Genomic DNA, 22,748 nt, shown 5'->3' with positions numbered 1-22,748 from the left:
GTTACTTTTTATAAGGGAAGCAACGGAAAGGGTGCTGCGGAGACCTCAGCTCTTTATTTTCTATATCCTGAAGGTTCTTACCTTCCTAGAAAATTGTTTATTGTTTTATCTTTCATCAATGGGGTTCCGAGGAGATGCGAGGTGAAAGGATTGTTTTATGATAGAAGATTGAAAGAATGGGATGAGAGGTTTGTATAGGGCAGTGTGTTGCAAACCAGATTTGTTAAGAGATGACGGTAGGGTAAGCATTTAGTATACTAGTAGAAAGCAGCATGAGAAGGAGGATAAATATACAGACATATAGTGAAAGATATTTTCTTGGTCGCCTACACTTCGAAACAAGAAGACTATAAGGCAAACTGGAATTTTGGCTGTTAGGAGACGATGACGGTAGATATACGGGAAATAGCAGTAAATCTTGTAAATTTAAACGAAGTGTAGTAATGAACTGAATGCATGCTACCAGTAGCTCATCTTGTAAATGAGAGTGTAAAGAGACTGGTTAAAGGCAATCATTGTCCCGATAAAAAGAGGATAAGAAATTGAATTGAATGTGGTTAGTTTAGTTAGGAGTTAGTTTACTAATCATTCTTGTACTCGTAGAGATGCATAAAAATTTCTAATTGAAGGAGAGCATAAAATTGCAAAGTGCAATGTTAGTGAGGGAGAGTGTTGTTACAGAACAAGGGGGAATGTATATAGAGGGGGTATACGTCGCAGTTGTTGAATATGATGAATATAGTTAAGGAAATCCGAGTAGATAATAAATAAGAATGTGTATTGTATTCAGGCATCTGGATGAGGCATAAAGGGGAGATAGCAAAGATCAATGCTAGGGCGTGTTGAAGGTGGTCTGTGGAGGGAAGGTACTGAATGGGGGGAAACTCATTATCTATAAGCGTGTTGAATAGTTCCAGAATAGTGTGAGTGATGGTTACTGTTACTGATCACGCTGCTTCAGGATGGATTTTTAAAACTATAAATTCGAGGTCTGGTTATTTTGAAGAGTTTTGCCTCATCATAATGGGGATGGCTTTGTTTTATTAGCTCTGAATAAAAGTATTTTGAAAGAAAGTAAATAAACATAACGTGTTGGTTTTTGAGAGTAAATATGTAGAGAACATACAAAGAGATTAAGGCACTAGCTGGATGGCGGAAGCAACATGTTATAAAGCTAATTGGACAGTTAACTGAGGAAGGGAAGTAATTTAAAGATTTTGATCACTTTGTGGGCAAATATAGAAGCAGGACCGGAGAAGGAGTTTTAAAGTGAGATCGTTCTGGCGTATGATGAGAGAAGGGACAACGAGCATTGAGGTTTAAAAGCACTTTGGGATGAAATAATAACTCCAGCAGTGGATTATACAGCTGAGGTCTGGACATGGAACATAAGACCAAGACACAGGATGCAAGCAGGGATGATGAATTATGTGAGAGGTGCTTGTGCTGGGAATAAAATCGAGAAAGTGTAATGGTAGTGTACGAAAGGCAGCGTGTTTAGCGGGGCGAAGAACGAGTTGAGTTGCGGAGATGGTGAACCGCAGCACCTTAAGATGATTTAGCACCGGAAGGAAGTGGAAGAAAGTGAGGTGATGAGGGTGTACGAGAGTGGAATACGTGCTGGTGGTATAAGAGGAAGACCCCAGCCGCCTTCAGGATGGGAAGAATGTTGGTAAGAGAGAGAGAGAGAGAGAGAGAGAGAGAGAGAGAGAGAGAGAGAGAGAGAGAGAGAGAGAGAGAGAGAGAGAGAGAGAGAGAGAGAGAGAGAGAGAGAGAGAGAGAGAGAGAGAGAGAGAGAGAGAGAGAGAGAGAGAGAGAGAGAGAGAGAGAGAGAGAGATAGTGGGCAAAGAAAGATGATATATTTGTATAAACTTTTGTTATAAGCTTCTCCTGTTGACAGGGACAAAATAGCACCAGTATAATGATGTATGAATTTTCTGGGTCTTTGTTTTCACTATCCATCCAGTTGTAATAAATGATTACCTGAGTTTTTACACAGTACATAAATAAATAGCTAGAAAGTAAATGAATGAATAGATCGGTACGTAGATAGATGTTTAGAGAAAGACACACACACACACACACACACACACACACACACACACACACACACACACACACACACACACACACACACACACACACACACACACACACACACACACACACACACACACACACACAGTGATTCAAAGTTTATCTCATTGTTCACTTCTAACATCACTGACGTAAAGCAGTGTGTCTGTGTCGACAGCACGATGTGTATACACGACTTTAAGACTTTCATGTTATTCGTTTTCTGTGACTCTACATAGAAACAAAGACTATTATATCAGCGCGTGAACATCGATTTCCACTCCTTGTTAATCATATATACTTTCGTTAAAAGCTCAAATAAGCATTTAATGGTGGCACCACGGATAGAACCCACACACCTCAGTACCACGGGCGAGACTTGGGCTTGTCATGGAAGGATAACACTAAGGTCCGAGTCACAAACCAGCAGACCAAAAGGAAACACTAAGAACCTATCATTGAGGACCATCTGCGATCTATTGGAAAATATAAAGCATTACTGAAACTCTATTGTTTATACCAGCATTGTAACAGAAGAAATGAGGTACGCTGCTGCTTGGTCTTCATGTGCAAGGACTTTCAGGAATACACGATAAGCTTTCTAAACTTATTCTTAAAGTCGCATACTTACTTACGTATAAGGGAAATTGGTTGCACAGCTCATTCCTAGTCACCAAGAAGTATTCATCTTCCGGGAAGAGACCACGCTAACCGCAGCAAAGGAACCAAGACTCGTTGCCAGCAGTGTGAGGAACATTCAGGTGTGTCTTTTCAATAAATTAGGAAGTAATCGCAAGAAGTTCGTTCCTATCGATATGACAATTAATACTTAATACTAGTGTGTGTGTGTGTGTGTGTGTGTGTGTGTGTGTGTGTGTGTGTGTGTGTGTGTGTATGTATGTATGTATGGAAGAAATGTCTTGAAGAATGGTAAGCATGTAAGAATGATTGCTGCATCATGACTGTCTGCGAATCTTGCTGTGTGTGCATAATACCATTGAGAGAGGCGTGATCTTGAAACTAATGTTATGGAGGAAGTTAAAAGAGCGGTGATGTCCTTGAACTGACTTGCCGGAACTTGAATGAATTATTTCCACTAATTATCTATATTAAAGTAAAATAGTTTGATACGAACCGGTACAAGAGAGAGAGAGAGAGAGAGAGAGAGAGAGAGAGAGAGAGAGAGAGAGAGAGAGAGAGAGAGAGAGAGAGAGAGAGAGAGAGAGAGAGAGAGAGAGAGAGAGAGAGAGAGAGAGAGAGAGAGATTTCACACGTATTTATAATTCAGTAGGAGAACCAGGGGTCGGAATTAGTTGAGAAACTTTACGTGTGTTGGTAGTACAGCAGTGAAGAGTAGTAGGATAGGTGTGGGCGGGGGGTAGGAAATAAGACAGCAACAGTGAAAGTAAAAGAGTGTAAGACGTGGCATGAACAAAGAGACACGCAGACGCATTCTTCTCTGCGAAAGATTGTTCTTGTTTTTGAAGGCAGAATGCTCTATGTTGTGCAAGTGATCAGTATTCGAGAAAAAAAAAAAATGCGTGAATGAACAAGTAGAATGAACAAGTAAATATGGAAAATTATTTGAAATAATTTATTACTTCTCGTTAATTCCATCTACAAAAGTAAAATACTATGTTGGCCTTGCTAAACCCTTTTGTTTTTTTTCCATTTAGATACGTATAATTTTTTGTTAATGTGAGATGATGAAAGTAAAAAAGTAAGATGGACAAGATGAGAGGGGAGGAAATGGCGAAGGAGGAAGAAGTTGAGTGGAAGGATGATTGGCCAATTAGGTAGTTAGTGAAGTGTGAGGGTGGCTGTCAGGGGAGCGTCTGGGCAGCGCAGGTGGTGGAAAGCAGGTCTACTGACCGGAATACCATTTGAAATTTTTTGCTGCGTGGGTACAGGAAGCGGTAGACGCCTATTGGCTGCTGCAAGGCCTGCCAGTAAATGTTTAGTGTTTCTTGCACAGTCAGATATGCTGATCAGAGCAATGTCAGTCCATTGCTTATAGTTTTTTTTTTTTTTTTTTTTTTTTGTCAGGTGCTGGAGGTGTCATATTCACTAAATGATTGAGGACGATTCTGTTGCATGTTCTAAGAAGTCATTGCAGTCATTGTCGATCAACGTGAGACTTGTGTATTATGGTTGATGTGCATGACTGTCAGTATAGCTGCAGGTTGTGCGTACTTGATTTCAAAGGAGTAAATTCAGTGAAGGAAGACGACTGACCATAGAGAAAAACAATTTCTTGGGAATTCTTCTTTCATTAACCTGGTGATAGAAGCTTAAAAAGTGTACTCATTTTCCTCCCATTCATTTATAGTCTTAGACGAAAATTAACTACACGACCGTTTGGCCATTTGGAAGAAAGGCTTATCAGAAGTATAGATGCTATCCTTGATGTTGAACTCAAATGTAGCACGAGTGATATGTTAGTTAATCATAAGAAATATTTCCATCGTGTCTTTGTCCCGGCAGAGTTTTGAGAGAAAGTAAAACTGAATTTGAATTCGGAGTGCAATGCGGAAAACAGAAGCTGTCGTGGAAAGAATGGAGTTTCGTTGCGATAAGAGAGAAAAGTGAATAGCGATCGGCATGTACGAGTGCACGAGGGATACATAATATTCAGCTAGTGTGACGTGCTTCCCTCTCCTCGCCGGGAATGCTTTCCTTCCTCATTGATAGTTATCCACTGTGTAATGCCCGGGGAAAATGCGCTTTTCCTTTTCAGGGAGATTGTAATTTTTTTCTTTCTACCTACATACCTCATTTACTTTTATTCTGACCTTTATTTAAACTTTCTATTTGGTTTTATATTCTTCCGCCTTTTTCTTAGCATTTTTTTTTTTTATAGTTTCTGATTTCATGTTTTCTCCTTCCCGTATATTTTTTATTATACTTAATGAGATTTTTATGATGCAACTTGCCTTCATTCATGCATCTGTATACATTTGCCGGACGAGACTCGGTACCCTGATGAAGGAAGCTGAAAACTCGAGTGAATAAACATCAGCTTTTTTTGAAACACACTATCTTTTCCGCTCTTCTGTCACCCCTTTCCTCCTAAAAAGAGTACAAACATGAGCGCTGCCACCTTTTTTATGCGTACATTGTATTTTTCATGCGGGAAATTGAGCACTTTTCCTAGTAATGTGGGAGAGTGACGATGAGCACACGAGGCCCACTGAAGAGAGAGAGAGAGAGAGAGAGAGAGAGAGAGAGAGAGAGAGAGAGAGAGAGAGAGAGAGAGAGAGAGAGAGAGAGAGAGAGAGAGAGAGAGAGAATCAATAACGGAGTTCAAAAGTTAGAATAAGAGAGAAAAAACAACAAATATTTGTGTTCTTTCCTGTGTTAGGAATGCATAGCATTGTATAGATTTGCAATTAATAAGTACATTGAATAATTATTTACACATGCGCTCGGTTGCTTGAAATATATTAGCCAGAGAGAAGTTTTAACAAAGAGATCGTCTAGATATGTTATGTGTTGGGTAATTGCTGTAAATATGTGGATGGGGGATATTATACTGCTGATAATGAGTTAAACTGTGCGGATGAGGATGGCGTTGACTACATTATTTTTGTTGGGAGTCGTAATGCTGCTTGCTCAAGACTCAACAGTTTGCAAGGACTTCGTAACGATGTCATAGAGCTCGGCATCGTATATTGAGAAAATTCCTAAATTAGTTTTATTTTATAGATTTATTATGTAGTAAACTGTTGTGTTTCACAATATAACTGAACGTATCTGGAAATCTGGCTGGGGTATTGAAAAGTTGGCAAAGAATTCGGTGTACTTATTAGTCATGTTTTATCGGTGTACCTGCACGACCGTGTTGCCTCTTCAGTGGACCTGCCATTGTTCTGCACAGCATGCTATCTAACCTGTTTACTTGGTGAGTCCATTCTGTTTATTAATTTTCGGTAATTTAGAATGCAAATGTTAGCTGCGTGTTTTGTTACCGATTTCTTTTATATTTATTTATCTACTTATTTGTGTTTGTTTATTAACTTATTTATTTCTCTCTCTCTCTCTCTCTCTCTCTCTCTCTCTCTCTCTCTCTCTCTCTCTCTCTCTCTCTCTCTCTCTCTCTCTCTCTCTAAAATGTTTTGTGGGTGAGTGAATGAGTGAGTGAGTGTTGGTGGTGTCTCTTTCATTGTCTTCGGAGCATGTGAAATCTGATCTTCATGTTACTACCCTCCTTCAGGCTGCTGGACGACTTGTAATTGTTAGATGACTTGTTTCCACTACCAAATGAAATTTATCGTTCATAAAGTCTTCTACCACCAGTTGTAATCACCCAGGCTTTGTGACACAGCAAGCTTTAATATATTCAAAGTTGAGAAAGCATACTCGTACATTGTCTTTACAGTTGCTCGCATGCTGATCTGGAGTTGGACCTTACAGTTTACTTGACAAATGTAAAATCCTGAAGTCTTCTTAACAGTGTTCTCTTACAAATGAAATAATATGAAAGAATATTGTCATTAAGCCTTGATTTAAAGAAAGTGAGGAACGCTTCTTTCGTGCTCACTACTGTCTTCTCTTACCGCAACGATATTTACTTTTCACTATGGAGGTCTTGTTTATTTAGGCAAGTATTACAACTCATAGCTCTCCTCGAATTTCAATCAGTCCGCATGTCTTTTTAGTTTTATCCTCATTTACCTTCCCCATCACAGCACATGTGTCTTGCCTTTAGCTTGCAGCTTTCACGAAGAAAAGCACAACTTTTTCACCCCTTTTATTTCCTTTACACTGACTTGACTTTTCCTAATGGCACTTGTAGGTCTTCACTTGAATTGTATTGAATTTGAGGCATGGAAAGTCAAAGAAAGAGAGCAACGCCTCTCATTTGTTTTAGTTTACATGCTGAAACACTCTCTATGCTGCTGCCGGGAAAAAAAAAAAAAAACTAACCGTGTGTATACAAACTATCTGAAACTTTTTTTTACAATTTCAAAATTTAGAATTTAGAAGCGAGATGCTGATTTGTTTCAGACAGTTTGTATATACACGAGAGGCTAACACTGTGTTGTGGAATATTTGTGTTATTTATGTGTGCACGTAGTTTTCATCGGTGGTTCAGTTACGAGACAAATTTCCCCCATATCTATCTCTCCATATATCTATCTACTTGTCATATATATATATATATATATATATATATATATATATATATATATATATATATATATATATATATATATATATATATATATATATATATATATATATATATATATATATATATATATATATATGTATGTGTGTGTGTGTGTGACGAGAGGAACATGTACTATAGCATGTTCATGCTGTATTCATTGCCACCACGCAAATATGTGTAGGGAAATCTTGTAATGCTGAGAGCACCTTCCATCACCACCCTTTCCCCTGCAGCGTCTTGTATCAAGACAATTACAAGCTAATTACGATGCTTCATGACATCGTTAAGGCCTCATTAAGCAAATTATCAACCTGAAATACCCACCAAACATTTCCTTCTGGTTATGTTATTGACGTATAAATTCTTATATCATGCTTCTAGGGAGATGCTTTCTTGCCACAGCTGAGCCTCTGGGACTTGGCGGTCTCCAGCCTCTAATTTTCATAATTTGATAAACTATTTTCTATCAGAATCAAGCGCACAGAAATCACTTCGTTGTACATACAACCACTACTTTCTGATTGTTCTTACCCCACTGACTCAAGCAGACAGTCCCAAACCCTGTTTCTGTTTCCGGTGTGTTACTAACTTTGAGTGGATGTGAACAAGTGCCGTAATCTTCACATTCGTATGATGAACTAACACTTTCCATCAGAAAAGTGTCTACCAGGCCAAGGGAAAGCATCAGCTATCGAGTAAACTAGAACAACTCCCGGGAACAAAGGACGAAACATGGACATGAACTTGGACGTGAATGCGAAGTGATGCTGGGAGGAAGCGAGGCCCAGGACATGGAGGAATGAACCACAAACGCAAAGTAACACGAGGGTCGTGGAGCATCTTGAACACGAAAGGTAATTTCCATGTTCCATAGAGGAGATCTCAGCTCCCGGGAAAGCTGTGCTAGTGGTCCTGCTCCAAACAAAGTGGGGTGAGTACCAGCACTGGGATGCAGAGAGAGAGAGAGAGAGAGAGAGAGAGAGAGAGAGAGAGAGAGAGAGAGAGAGAGAGAGAGAGAGAGAGAGAGAGAGAGAGAGAAATTGGAGGGGGGCACACAGCTCTGACATTGACACTTGGTGGTGGTGGTGGTGGTGGTGGTGGTGGTGGTTGGTGGTGGCGTTAGCAGTAATAATAATGGGGAGTTTCGGAACTAAACCGCTAGATGTCGTTGCTGCTTATCCAACTGTAGGAAAGAGGGCTAAAATATTGTTGTAGTAAATCCCAGGTGTGTAAAGATGCATAGAACATTGATCATCATGATACTATTGAAATGATGAATCGACTTTTCAATATCCAGTATGGATAATATTGAGAGAATGTGGTCAAATTATTATTATTTTTTTTGTGTGCGATTATCGAGTAAACTGCTAGCATTACGAGTATCTTATATAAAGCATATTACAAGTATAAAACTATTGATTTGGACAATGAAAAAAAATAAAAAATCACACTATACTATATAGTATGACACAACCTACTCAGTAACATAGTGATATATGGCTCTATTTTTTTTTTTTTTTTTTTGTGGGGAATTTAGCATCCCTCTCACGAAGCGAGCGACAAGGCAAAGTAATCGAGAACCAAAACAAACATCTCTCAGGCGATCCTGCTGCTGTAGTGTCCAGCTACAGTAATCCATTGCTTAGGGCGTAGTGGAGATAGGCATCGCAGCAACATTCAACTTCTTGTCCAACAACGTGTTTCTTAAGTTCAACCAGCGCGGCCGAGTCAGGTGTTTGTTTTGGTTAGAGATACAGCATTACTAACACCAGGACACTCGAGTTGCCAATTTTTTAATTAAAATTGCCGTTTCCATAAACTAGGAAGGAGATCTATGTAATTTGGACTTTTGACTGTCACAGACATGTTGCCTTTATGTTTACTGTCGTCTAGATTAAGACGTTTCCAATCAAGACTGTATTCATTTGGAAATCTTAAGATGACGAAATAAATCTAAATGCCGATTCACTAGAAAATCAGTTTATATACATTTGTTCATGAAAAGAGTTTGATTTTACTTGTGTGAAACTGTGTAAAATTGTGATTACGTAGAAAAATATATTATATAAGCCCATTGCATCTTCATGTAAATAGAATAACACTGTAGGTATATCTGATATTGCTTGTATGTGAGAGAAGAGTTTGTGTCTGTGCTGCCTCCTGGTGACAACCACTAGTTCTGAAAACTCCCCATTAGTATAATGAGTGTTGTAATGTAGAGTTACTACTACTACTACTGCTGCTGCTGCTGCTGCTGCTGCTGCTGCTGCTGCTGCTGCTACTACTACTACTACTGCTGCTGCTACTCCTAATACTACTACTACCACTACTACTAATAATAATCTTCTTCTTCTTCTTCTTCTTCTTGTCTTGTTGTTGTTGTTGTTGTTGTTGTTGTTGTTGTTGTTGTTGTTGTTGTTGTTGTTGTTGTTGTTGTTGTTGTTGTTGTTGTTGTTGTTGTTGTTGTTGTTGTTGTTGTTGTTGTTGTTGTTGTTGTTGTTGTTGTTGTTGTTGTTGTTGTTGTTGTTGTTGTTGTTGTTGTTGTTGTTGTTGTTGTTGTTGTTGTTGTTGTTGTTGTTGTTGTTGTTGTTGTTGTTGTTGTTGTTGTTGTTGTTGTTGTTGTTGTTGTTGTTGTTGTTGTTGTTGTTGTTGTTGTTGTTGTTGTTTTTTGTTGTTGTTGTTGTTGTTGTTGTTTCCTTGGTTATCATTATTCTCTCTCTCTCTCTCTCTCTCTCTCTCTCTCTCTCTCTCTCTCTCTCTCTCTCTCTCTCTCTCTCTCTCTCTCTCTCAATACAGCTAGTAATTAAACTTGCTGAAATCATCAGTTAGAAAAATCCTGAGATTACAATGGTACAAGGGATTAATCAACGTTGCCAGTGACCTTGCGCACAAATTGTGAACGAGATACCCATCATTATTTTAAGACTAGAGAGGACGTGGTTGCGTGTCTGCATATGAAACATACTCGTACACGGATCTCTGTAAACATGCAAGTAAACAGTGAAAGACTTTTACTACTCATAATCAAAGGGAATTTAACTGTGTCAGAGAATAATCATGACTGTAATTGTGCCAGAGAATAATCATGACTGTAACACAATAGCAGATTACGTACGTGTGAGAAAAAGAGAAAGCTCCAGGTCTCCGCTTTGGGGAATCTGTCTGCTGTAAGGATCGTTTTGATATCCAACAGTTTTTCATTGTACAGAAAGGTAACACTTATTGATTTGAAAGTTTTGTGCTCAAGCTTACCGACTACACAGATTTACTGGCTGTGCTATACTGTTTTGTGTTGCACCGTAGTGTGTGTGTGTGTGTGTGTGTGTGTGTGTGTGTGTGTGTGTGTGTGTGTGTGTGTGTGTGTGTGTGTGTGTGTGTGTGTGTGTAATAACAGTAATGATAATATTCGGTTTATATGTTGGCAGCCTTATTAGCTGAAAATCCACGTGTTAGATATTTTAACTTATATATTAATATACATACCACGTACATCTTTAGTATACATTAACCCTAAGGAAGTGTCTTATATAGACATACTAAGGCTGCCAATTGGCGCCAAGCAACCTGGTAGACCTGGCCTGGCTTATTTTTTTTTGGAGTTTGTTTCCCTTTCCTAAGCAGCGCGCCCGTTGTGTGTGTGTGTGTGTACAAAACTTTTGCATATTTATCTGCAGGTAAATGAGGTGTTTCTTTTATGGTTCATGATTAACAGACTTGATCCCATTCACTAATGTCCCTTTAACTTATTGTTGCAGGTGTTCCAGGGACCAGTTCCCGGCACTCACGTATTGCTTCCACACCTGCCTCCCTGCGTCACCTGAAGAGCTTCGGGTAAGTACTGGCTATTGTATTTCCCTGTATTTTAACCAGTAATTGAGTGTCAATGAAACAATGAAACGACGTGTTTCTCGTTCCAAAGTGAACAAGTCGAGGGAGTCTCACTGGTTCAAAGTTTGTTCCCCCTCCATAAATACGAACGGTAAGTTTACCCGTCCTCTTTCCTTGGCCTCGAAGGCCCATATCTTCCTTGACTCGGAGTCTCCTAACATAAATATTCCGAACAGGGTCATTAGAGTTATTCACCACCGCCAATAACAACAACTTTTTTTCTTCTTTTTCCCTGCACACAAACAGCACCAGGCACACAAAAATTACACAAGTTTATACGTAAATTACAAGCACTGATCGAATTAGAAGTAAAAGAAAGAAAATGTGCAGTTCTGATTGTATTTTAAATATGGTCATTTAGAGAGAGAGAGAGAGAGAGAGAGAGAGAGAGAGAGAGAGAGAGAGAGAGAGAGAGAGAGAGAGAGAGAGAGAGAGAGAATTTTATCACATTCTTTATTTTCTCTCTCTCTCTCTCTCTCTCTCTCTCTCTCTCTCTCTCTCTCTCTCTCTCTCTCTCTCTCTCTCTCTCTCTCTCTCTCTCTCTCTCATGCATAGCTTGATTCTCTCATCTTTATTAAGGCTATTTACAAATGAACATTCCTTATGCTTCCACCCTCAGTGTTTACTAAACATGGCTCAACAGGACACTGTATGGGAGCCTCAGTACAGTAAGTCCCGGGCACTTTTGCACTGCTGTGGTGGCGTCTCTTTGCGGGATAAGTAAAGGCTGTGCCTCAGGCCGCGATGGCACACGTCAGATAAAGTTACTCATTGTTGGAGTGATCTCGCGAGCGGAATCAGAAATCGGTCCCATGATGTCGGCATCATAGCGATGCAACCCTGAGCTTCCATCATTCATACAGTGTAGTAATGGGGAAAGTTCTACTTTACGGATTAATTTACGGATTTACGGATTAATGGATTACCCTTCGGTTGAGGTGAAATTAACTGCTCAACAAACCTAATATATATATATATATATATATATATATATATATATATATATATATATATATATATATATATATATATATATATATATATATATATATATATATATATATTCCACAATCAATGTTATACTCATGAAGTACGCCTTGTTTTAAAAGGAAAAGAAGGTTATTCAAGCTTCGTTATTTTGATATTTACATTAACATTATTTTTTTTTCCTTTTTGTTTAATCTAAAAGAGATGCTTGAAATTCTAAGAAGTGTTTTTTTTTTTTTTTTCACGTTAGTTCAAACCGTGGAACTTTGCACTGCTGCTCCTCCTGCCTTCATCGAAGTATTTACCTCAGTTTATATCCATTCACAAGCACGTGAAATTAATACTTTCACCTCTATTAGCAGCTAGACCAGGAAGGAGCATAAAAAATCAGAAATATATTACTGATAACCATCATGCCTTTGACGTGCCACCAGTAATACCAAGCTGGGAGTGAATCCTTTTCTGCCTCTTAAGCTTGACGCCATATCCTGCCTACTCACACGCACACCCATACACACACACACACACACACACACACACACACACACACACACACACACACACACACACACACACACACGTAGACACATGTATAATAATCGTTAGTTTTCTTATAACGTTGAAGAAGCGAGTGTTTGTTGTGTCTGTCTGTGTAAATAATGAAATTCAGACAGACAACAAGATCACTACATTGAGGTTACGAGGAAGAAGACAACGATAACATGGGAGAGCAGAAGTGCAGCGGTTTTTCTATTAACTAAATAGAGAAAATGATGAAGAAATGTTACGAGAATATAATGTTAAATTGTTAAAATAAAAGGCAGGACAAAGACAGTAACGGGAAAAGTATATCTTCTTCCTCTGTCGGCGTTTCCCATTTTCATATTGGGTCGCATCTCCTCGCTAGGAAAAGTATATGTAAAAGAAAATGATATGCATATAAAACGACGGAAAATAAGGAAAGAAAGAAGAATGCGAGGTTTCGGTAGGATGAAAAGAAAAAAAAATATGTCTAAGTATACAGCGCGGTAAAATGGGAATACAGCTTGTTTGGAATAAAGAGAGAAAAAGACGTAATATGATTAAATGTAGCATTAACATCATGTAAAGAAGCAAAATATAGGCAACGAGTAAAGGAGGCGGGGAAAGAAGAATAAACTAAGAGAGAGAACCAAGAAAGAGGATGTCAGCATTTGGCCGCCAGCTTACGACGCCTCGCAAGGAAGACCATCGGCTGAAATAGCGTTCCATCGCGCTAGGCGAGACTGTGGGGCGCCTGCTTCTGCATGTGGAAACAAAGAATAGCTTTTTATAAGCTGTCCATGTGTTGTGGAGGGCGTTTTGTTGAATTCTGGGCAGGTACATAACAAAAAGCAGGCAGGAAAGTGCTGGCATTACAACAAGCAGGCAGGCCAGTGTTGGCATTACAGGAAGTAGGCAGGGCAATGTTGACATTACAGGATGTAGGTAGGGACAAATGATACTCGTAATGCGTGAGTGAGTGAGATGAGGGACAGACAGGGAGACAGACAGAGACAGACAGGCAAAACAGACAAAACCAAACTTGGTGAGTGTCTGTCGTAGCTTCTTAAAACAACAAACACACCTAAATTTCTCTCTAACTCACCCTAATGTGATTCTGAGACAGCGCGGAGGAAAGGAGAGATGGAGGAAACTAAGGAAGGAGGAAGTGAGAGGAATGATAATGAGTTTTAAATGAAGAATGGACATGGAGAGTAAGAGGAGGAGGGAAGCTGCAGTGTTGTGTGGTGTAAATAAGAAATGGAGAACATACTTATCTTTACAAACATCCACCGAAACGGGCTCAAAGATGGGAATGAAGAAACTCAAGCTCAAGTAGATAAATATTATACTAATTACTGCGCTTCTTCGCCATTTTAAACAAGGTGCTTTGGTTTATTAATGTTGTTAGCAATAGTTGTGTTTGCCAAGGTTTTTACAAATGAATGAGGTTTTTACAAATGAGAAAAGTCTGCTGATTTTTGCTTTGCTTATAACTCGAGCTTAAGGAGCAAACCTTCTTTTCATGTTTACCTGTATACTGTTTTACTAGCAAATATTGTTCACTATCAAGAACCCCACAGATATGGTGTGTGGTTGGTGACTGACACCAGACCTCGTAGCACAGAAACTTGCATGGTCTTGAGAATAGTGAATTCAACACAAAGAACTGAACACTCATGTTTAGTGGAATATTTTTAAAGATGTCGTATGAATGCTTATTTTATTATTGTGTTGTTCTTTTTGAGACTCGACTCCGACAACCCACATCAGTCAAAACAATGTACTCATCCACACGAACTAAATCTTCCACTTCCTGTCTGCAGATTCGGAAAGACAAGATAAAGACTGCCGCGCTCCTTCCCTTCCCTGCTGTGGAGGAAACGGTTACTCTTCACTATCCTTTTTGGGTGTGGTATTTCGAAAGGGGCAAATAGTATTTATGGACGTGGATATAACTCCTTATCGGGTGTCCTTCCCTTTCACTTAAAAAAAAAAAAATGTTAAATGAGCAATTTTAATAACAATTTATCATAAAAGTATCTGTTTCCGTCCATCAATCGGTCGTCAGTCTTTCAGCTTTTCTCGAAAACTACTGGATTAATTTCAACATAATGAGCACCAGTGTACATTTTAAAATCTCTAAAAAGGAGCAGAGTATTCGCATCTAGCATTCTGGCACTGATTTATTGGATAGTCAACAATTTATTTATTTATCTATCTATCTATTTATTAGCAGAGCCGCTCATAATCAGTGTTCAAAATAACAAAATTGTTCATACGTTGCTACATCATCCACCATCTACCACAACTAAAATTAATCCACCACCATGCATATATCTGCCTTATTGCTTCCTGTATAGTTGTGTGCTGCATCTGGACGGGACGCACTCCGTTCTGTCATCGTCATCTGCTGTACCAAAAACTTCACCATTTGTTTGATAACTAATCAGACTCTTAGAATTTCGTGAACAAGTGGCCCTGATTGCGAGACGCAGTAGAACGGTACCTCTCCTTGCGATTGAAATGTAGTAGTGGGTTTTTATTCAGATATTTATATTTATCTATATATTCATTTATTTTCTCCATGACGGGGAAAAAAAAAAAGTTTCTCTGCGTGCGCCACTAAAATGATCTTAGCACTTGAAGTCGTGAAACAAATCAAGACCCAGGCATTTCTGTGGAGAATGAAGCAACACTCGATATCTTGAAAAAGAAGAAAAAAATGCATTCATTATTTGTTTTCTAAGGTGACTGTAAAGCCACATGAAGCCATTGTATAATGCAACAGGTACTCTTGAACAAGTAACTATCTCAGAAGATTTTAAAGAAACTTCAAACTTAATATTGCTGATTGTTTATTAACCAGTGTATGCTAGCTTTCCTTCAATATCTCCACCAGCATATTAACTAGAAATCGGGACTGGCATTGTTGGTATTTAGTCGAAACATTTAATCAAAGTTATTACTGAATATACTGCAAAATAATTTAAGAAGAGCATAGAGGACAGTGGAGAAATCAGTAATAGGAATAAATTTTGAGAAGTGCGGCAAAATTAACGCGAATAGATAAGCAAACCCTCTATGACACAGTGGCGATCGTTGAGACTAAAGGTGTCTGAGACCCGCGAGTGTGTGTTTGGAGGATGAACAGGCGGTTGGTGAGATGAGACCGCAAAGTTTGGAGAAACAGTTAACAAACTGGCAATGCGGCATGGCTGACGTAGGTTCGAACCCCACTATGGGCTGGTCACCTCTGGGATTTTTCCGCTGACAAGCGGGGCAATTACTGTCCCCCCTGACCAGGGGCCCCTGACCAGGGGGGATGGGGTGTGTGGTGTGTGAGGTCACAGTCTTACATAATGATTTGTAATAATGGGCTCTGAGCTCGCACTGCGAGGGTAACGGCTGGTGGTTGCGGGTTCGCTCGTGATCAGGTCTTGATGATTTATACACACACACACACACACACACACACACACACACACACACACACACGTATCTTTCTTATAAGAAATTCTCCACCTCACAACTCAGGTTGTTGTACAGGACCACAATAAAATGTTGATTGCAAATTTGCATATCAGAACATTAAATTTGTTTATAAATACGTGTTACTTTTTTTCCAAGAGCAAATTTAGTGCACGGACATGTGTTTGAATGTTTAGAATCTGCACAGCATCACGCTGATAACGCGACATTTCTCTGTGATGGCATCTCATTAACTTTGATATGTGTGTTGAGATTTTCGGTGAGCCAGATGTCTGCTCAGCGTTAACAGATTATTTACAGACATTGTGTTTATAATGATTTGTTTCAAACACGTCACCATAAGCCACCATCGAAAAACTAGAAAATGAATATAGTGATGATGATAATGGTAATAGCTGTAATGATAAAATAAATCCACCAATACGGAAAAAAGTCAGAGAACAGAATTTTTTGAACACAGCTTTCGTCTTAGAACGTTCCTGCAGGGACACAGTAATGGATAAACTAACGTTCTATGCTGAGATTATATGAAAATGAGACTGGTGACATTATTTATCAACCTTCATAGTAAAATTATCATATCTCGTTCTTGTAAGAAATATGGTTATATAATTTAATATCAATATTCTTTTTCCATTAAATGTGTATACATGTAGACAGAAGAATACGATTATATCTTACTATAGTTATTCATTTTGTTTATTCATTTGAAAATTCGTTATTTAGGAAATTACCTAAAACTTTCATGATCCATGAAAATCTGGATCAGCTAAACACACACACACTCTCTCTCTCTCTCTCTCTCTCTCTCTCTCTCTCTCTCTCTCTCTCTCTCTCTCTCTCTCTCTCTCTCTCTCTCTCTCTCCCAGTTCCTATTCCTAAATAACGAAGACTTCCGTCCACGATTTTCAGTTCAAGCTTTGAATCACGGCCCAGGCCAGCAGCCTTCATGCTCGGGAAAATATTTGTTGGCAGCGCTGGTTGGAGGAGGCAGTGCTTCCTTTCACGAGTCCCACCGAACATCAAGAAAGAGCAGCCACTGACCTCCCTTCCTCCAGCCATGTCAGAGGAGCCTAGTGCCTTTTCTTTGGAGAATATGAGAGAATGGTTATCGAGGTAGTTTTTGGATCTTTTCCCATTGATCCTTCCTATCTTGAGTTCGGTGTCGTGAAAAAGCCAGGGCCACCACATACTATATATTTATTCATTTACTATTTATTAATTTATTTTTAGGCGTTTGGTTATAGGTGATTATATTTTCTGCGTCCGTTTACTGAGGACATCAAACACATTGTAATAGTTGTACACGAAAAAATTTAATTAATTTTGACAGTACAATGTTTTTATTCGCTTAATTTATCAAATACGTATGACGAATTTGACGTAATACGCATTTGCCTCCTACTAAGATTCTTTTTCTGGCCTGCTTGGTCAGGGTCTGGAAAATGATATCAAGTAGCATTAAATGTATGTTTCAGGACCACGTCGAGCTGTATTTCAAGGCTTCGAGATGCAGCTACACACACACACACACACACACACACACACACACACACACACACACACACACACACACACACACACACCTTTACAATATAAACACTTCTTTTAACTTTCTCCAGTCATCTCTGATGTTGTTCAACGTTTGCACTTCTCTCCAGCGAGATTCTTGATTTCGTCTTTTCATTTTGCTAATTTTTTTACGTGAGTTTGTTTGCCCTCATTGGCTCGACTTTTTCCATGATTGAGCCTTTGTCATCCATCGCTAAATCTTACCTGATGTGATTTCCCATTATTTTTTATTTTTTTTATCTTGAATTAGCTTTCCTTCTTAAAGAGTCATGTTGTCGTGTGTATTACTAAATAATTCTTTAGACATTTACATTTTGTAACTCGCTCTACATAAAGCGTCTGATTTTATTATGATATACTACGCTATTTCAACTCTAGTTATGATTGTCATTCACTTATTAAAGAAAACAACTGCAAGTTTAGGGCAGCCACAGGATAAAGACACGCAGTCGATTTTGTATTATTTATCAGAATTGGTATCTAAGGAAAAATAATAATTGTAATTTCTCTCTCTCTCTCTCTCTCTCTCTCTCTCTCTCTCTCTCTCTCTCTCTCTCTCTCTCTCTCTCTCTCTCTCTCTCTCTCTCTCTCTCTCTCTCTCTCTCTGATGGGTATGCAAGCTACTTGTTGATCCCAAGACAGGAGGCATTTGTCTGTGCAGCCTTCACACAACCTGACAAAAAGATAACGAGACCAAACCCTTTCGAAGAACTTATGCCTTGATGGAATCCTTCGTCCCCATTACGATGCATCGACCAAAGAAGATGATGTAAGAAAGTCAAGTGTGGTCACGGTAGCCTCTCTCGTCACAAGGTGTATATCTGTGATGCCATCACATGTGGACCATCCCCTAAGAAATATGTGGGAGGCGCTGTAATAAATCCCTTTAACTTTGACTGTACTAAGATTTCGACTAAAAGTAGACCAGCAACTAAATGACCTAGACCTTACTCAATCTTACCCCGCCACAACACAACAGCTTCGACAAAAAAAGGAACTTATTATCGGAGCGGTCACTGGATCATTTATATCTTCTGGAAGTCCTTTACATTAACAGCATTCCCTATAATTCAGGAAACATCTCAGAATTCCGTTTTTTCACGCAAGCCCTTTATAAATTCCCCAACAGAGTTTGTCATTCAAATGATGATTTTTTATAAATGTCGAGTGGAGGGACAGAAAGTCATGGAGAACAAGGGAAAAGACGCCACGCCATAAACAGAACTTTGACATAAAGGCTAACAACTCGTTAGACGTGAGCCAAGTTCTTTTACGCTCCTGCTCCTGATCCTCCTCGTCCTCCTCATCCTCATCTTCCTGCTTCAGTTCTTTCATCTTGCATTCCTCCTCCTCCTCTTCCTTTACGTAGGTTTCCTTCTACCAATATTCATTCGTTGTTGTGTCAATAAATTGGTTTCGATAACCTTCGAATCCCTCTCGCTCGAGAAAGTTATTGAGTCGAGAGTCAGCATATATTGCCGCCGCTATTCGATGTGTGCTGTAAAGGAAAGCTTTTTTTGACATATCCTTAAAAGGCATTGGTGAAATTAAATTTGTAAGATTATCAGTATTTATCTTTTTTTCATCTTCAGCAACACCAGAAAAAAAATAAATAAATAAATGTTGTCGTTCGATTATTGAATGATCAGCGATTTTTTTTACTTTGTCTTTTAAACAAATATTGAATGGCTCATCGTCGGGTCCTCAGGCATGCTAGCCTTGCACGCTTCAGCTATTGCTTGTTTAATGGCGCAATAAGCCCACATTTTTATCAAAGGTGCCTTTGTGAACAAAATAATCTAGAGAGTGAGGAAAGAAAAACGTTGTCATTATAAATGAGTCTTTTTTTACACATTATTGATACATAAACGTGGTTCATACTTTTTTTTTTTTCAGACGAGCCGCCAGATATGGTAAATCACACGGTGCATTTCATTCATTTAAACTTTCAATTTAAAGGTAACGAGGCATCCTTGTAATAACCCGGAGTACCGTAACGTTGTTATCTACGATTCCTCGCAAAATAACGTCCTTTGTTGTTCCAATATACATAAACAAACTGCTGCTGACATTAATACAAAGGAACACCTAAAGTGAAGACCTTCAGACTTTCTGCCATTACTTATGGTGCGCTCTTCCTGCCAGACTGGTGACAAGCCTCCTGAGCTATCTGCACTCTGGACATTTTTTTTCTTTCTTTCTTTCTTTCTTTCTTTCTTTCTTTTTCTTTTTATCTTTTTCTTTTCTTTTTTGTTTTGTTTTTGTTTTTTTACGTCACCAGTTATCTGTACCTTCGCCTCACATCGCTTGCCCGAATTATGTCTTTGCACCGACTCACCACTTTCCTGTGTGTGTGAGTGGTGTGTGTGTGTGTGTGTGTGTGTGTGTGTGTGTGTGTGTGTGTGTGTGTGTGTGTGTTAATAATAATATTCGGTTTATTTATTTACAGCCTTATCGGCTGAAAATCCACATGTTACAAATGAACTTACTACATCTTAAGTATATATTAACCCTAAGAAAGTATGTTACACAGAGACACTATGGCTGCCACTTGGCGCCGACCAACCTAGATAGACCTGGCCCGGGATGATGAGTCCACCCCATGTACTTCTTCAGGAGTGTGTTTCGCCGACGCAAACAACGGATTACAGCTCCCGGCCTACACCAGGTGCCTAATCACTGCTAGAAGAACAGGGGCTACTCTGCAAAACAGTTCGTCCAAAGACTTTTTTATCGCCCAGGGGATCGAACTAGGGACCTTCCGGTGTGAAACGGGCGCGGTTACCATTGTGCCACCAGACCGTGTGTGTGTGTGTGTGTGTGTGTGTGTGTGTGTGTGTGTGTGTGTATTGAGAGGGGGAGGGATTAATTTTTGGCTTTCCTTTAATGTATAAACTTTTTCACATCAGTTGGTGATGTACTCATACATACCAAAGGCTAAAACATCTCATTCTCATAGCTAGATGCAGACAGAAAAAAAAACTTGCTTGCTTACAGGCATTGCTGCCTATGTTTAGCAGAGTGATATTAATCTTATCAGCACTAAAATATTACCGAGATGTTTTCAATCCAGTAATGGCCGATGGATGCCAAACGTTATTTGAGATGGAAAGGTGTATCTTCTTTAGTTTAGCGCATGGCATTCCCTATGCAGTGCCGAACACCAGCCAAAACTCTCTCTAAACCTTTCCTCCCAAACAGTTATATTTCATGGGAACTTCGTGCAGAACGGGAGGCACTGTAAAAAAAAAAAAAAAATGGTAGCTTGTTTGTTATGTGTGAGTTTTACGTATTCGCAGGACTAGCAGATACTGCGTACCATTTATAACTCAGTCTCTCTGTTTATCACGGTAAGAGATATACTAACATTCGTACATCATTCTTGTAAAAATGTAAGTATTTCAGGTGCTAGCACTCACCATTTGGAGCCGGGCGAAAGCATGCAGGTTTTACAGAGGATGGAGTTGAGAGCTGTTTACCGGTGATTATAAGTGGTGGGTCGCAACTTCATCCGTCGGCAATGTGTGTGTGTGTGTGTGTGTGTGTGTGTGTGTGTGTGTGTGTGTGTATATATATATATGTATATATATATATATATATATATATATATATATATATATATATATATATATATATATATATATATATATATATATATATATATATATATATATATATATATATAATCTGCTTTCGTGCCCACGCTCTTGAATCTTCCGAGTTTTCCACCAGAGTCACTATCAAAGTAAATTTATCTCTGTTGTATACTTCTCACCTAACTCCTCTGACTATAGGAAATTCTTTGATTACTCAACTTCCAAAGTGGAACATATTCTGACTCTCTTCCCTTTTGCGGAAATTTCCTTTCTTGTAGACTTCAGTGTTCACCACCAGCTTTGGCTTTCCTCTCCCTTCACTGACTATCCTGGTGAACTTGCCTTTAATTTTGCTATCTTCCACGATCTAGAACAATTGGTGCAACACACTACTTGTATTCCTGACCGTCTTGGAGATACGCCCAACATTCTTGACCTTATCTTAACTTCTAATCCTTCTGCTTATGCTGTCACCCTATCTTCTCAGATGGGCTCCTCCGATCACAATCTGTATCTTGTCCTATCGCTCTAATCCCTCCTCAGGATCCCCCTAAGCGGAGGTGCCTCTGGCATTTTTGCCTCTGCTAGTTGGGGGACCTGAGGAAGTATTTTGCTGATTTTTCTTGGAATGACTACTGCTTCCGTGTCAGAGACCCGTCTCTGTGTGCCGAGCGCATATTAGAGGTGATAGTGTCCTGCATGGAGGCGTACGCTGTCTTTCTCGACCTAAATCTTCCAAACCTTGGTTTAACGCAACCTGTTCTCGTGCTATACATGATAGAGAGGTGGCCTACAAAAGGCACTTGAGCTTTACATCACCAGAATCTCATGCGTTTTATATTCCTACCCGGAACCATGCCAAGTTTGTTCTCCAACTAGCCAAAAACTCCTCCATTAATAGAAATTGTCAAAATCTTTCAAAATTTAACTCCCCTAGTGACTTCTGGCACCTAGCCCAAAACATCTCCAATAACTTTGCTTCTTCTTCTTTCCCTCCTTTATTTCAACTAGATAGCACCACTGCTATCACATCTATCTCTAAAACTGAACTCTTCACTCATATCTTTTCTAAAAACTCTATCTTGGACGATTTCGGTTTGTTCCTCCCTTTCCTTCACTCTCTGACTACTTCATGCTACCTGTTGAAATTCTTCGCAGTGATATTTTCCATGCTCTTACTGGCCTAAACCCTCGGAAGGCTCATGGATCTCATGGGGTCCTTCCTGTTGTTCTCCAAAACTGCGCCTCCGTGCTTGCACCTTGCATAGTCAAATTCTTTCAACTCTGTCTGTCAACATCTACCTTTCTTTCTTGCTGGAAGTTTGCCTACATTCAGCCTGTTCCTAAAAAGATTGACTGTTTTAATTCCTCAAACTACCGCTCTATTGCTTTAATTTCTTGCCTATCTAAAGTTTCTGAATCTATCTTCAACAGTATGGGT

The 22,748-nt window shown here is 39.2% G+C and overlaps 1 long non-coding RNA gene across 3 annotated transcripts in view; it reads left to right on the top strand.

Annotated features, from left to right (window-relative positions):
• The window catches only part of LOC135089756 (uncharacterized), a 311,458-nt gene that overhangs the window by 89,159 nt on the left and 199,551 nt on the right, over nt 1–22,748 (top strand). For 2 of the 3 annotated variants that reach the window (XR_010261626.1, XR_010261625.1), the window contains 2 exons: nt 7,906–8,181; nt 11,006–11,081. This is a non-coding gene — a long non-coding RNA (uncharacterized LOC135089756). The remainder of the gene's footprint in view (nt 1–7,905; nt 8,182–11,005; nt 11,082–22,748) is intronic. The other variant, XR_010261627.1, reaches the window with a different exon arrangement.

This window comes from Scylla paramamosain, chromosome 3 (genome assembly GCF_035594125.1).
Source record: "Scylla paramamosain isolate STU-SP2022 chromosome 3, ASM3559412v1, whole genome shotgun sequence".
NCBI lineage: Eukaryota > Metazoa > Arthropoda > Malacostraca > Decapoda > Portunidae > Scylla > Scylla paramamosain.
This window is presented reverse-complemented; position numbering and strand designations above follow the sequence as displayed.